Raw genomic sequence first — 1,370 nt, forward strand, 5'->3', positions numbered from 1 at the left:
CGCTTGGCCCCGTTAGACGCAGCTGGCCAGAGCAGAAAGGAACACGGGCCGAGGTGTGAGAGGCTCATCCGGTTGCTCTGCTACTAAAGAGAAGCTCAACCTCCTCCTGACTGTGAAGTCTGAGGTCAGAGGGAGCAAAATCAGGGCCGCGAAGCCCACGGCTCCTCCGCCCGCTCCCATTCACACCCCCGCCCACCCCTTCTCTCCAGAGCTCCCACCCGCCCACCGGCCTCCTTCAGCCTGCAGAAATACAAACACGTTCTCGCTTAGGCTGGAGGCTGTGGGCGGTCTTCTCTCTTCCTTTTCTTATGCAATGATCTGTGTTCTTCTGACACTGTATTAAAAAGTAAACATATGTCCTGAGGCATTCTCTCAGCCCCCGTTCGGACCTCCTCCTCTAGGAAGGCTTCCCCGAATGACCGCCAGAGCTGTCTTTTACCCCTGCCGCATTTCCGGAAGGCAGTCCCAGGCTCAGGTCAATTTCTCACAGTGCTGGGAGCAGAGGAGGCTCTTGTTGGGGAGCAGAACAAAACGTAAGGGTGGTCTATTGATGTGTTAGAGGTAAGTGCCCAGCGCTCTGCCTGGGAGCAGGTCTGAGGTCAGAGCACAGGGAAACGGGCTGGTCAGTTTCGTACCAGGGTCCCCAGCAGGCGGACGTGGGGACGGACTGCCTAGCTCTCACTTCCTTTTGATCCCGGGAGCCTTATGGGGTTTGCTGAGTCTCAAAAGAGAGACCACTGCATTTAGGCTCTCACTGTCCAGGCTGTGGCCCCAAATAACGACACGATGAAGGAGAAGACTTAAAGCAGGGGACAGGTGGGCAATCTGAGGGCGGGTGGGCAGCCTGTTTGCTAGAGGAGGGGGCAGGCATCTAGGAAGGAAAGACAAGGGAGGGAAACAGGGCATTTGGTTTTGTATAACTCGGCCAGTCCCGGTGTGTGGAACACTCAGCCCGGCCCTGCTGACTCAGGGTTTGGCACGTGACTTGCTCTGGCCAATGGCGTGAGGGGACGCGATGTATTCCTGGTCACGGCAGACATGCTGAAGCTGCTCGTGTGCTTGCCTTTGCCCCCTCCCCAGGCCTCTGCCACCTAGAATGAGAATAGCGTCTCCCCAAGTCACCGCTGGTTCCAGAATAAGAGACGTGTGGAAACCTGAACCCTCCCGGCAGCCAGGAGCCATATCTCTTCAATTCCAGAAGAACCCGGCAGAAGGCAGCCAACCTCCAGGCCCCAGAACGGGAAACAATGGTTGCTTCTGTGAGCCACCGCGGTGGGGACTGCATCAGAGCCGCAGAGGCCCGCCTAACGCATCGGGTCTGCCGGAACCCAGAGCGGTCGGCCCTACCGCGCTGCCCTCCTTCCTGGGAG

This window comes from Pteropus vampyrus, unplaced genomic scaffold (genome assembly GCF_000151845.1).
Source record: "Pteropus vampyrus isolate Shadow unplaced genomic scaffold, Pvam_2.0 Scaffold4286, whole genome shotgun sequence".
NCBI classification, from domain to species: domain Eukaryota; kingdom Metazoa; phylum Chordata; class Mammalia; order Chiroptera; family Pteropodidae; genus Pteropus; species Pteropus vampyrus.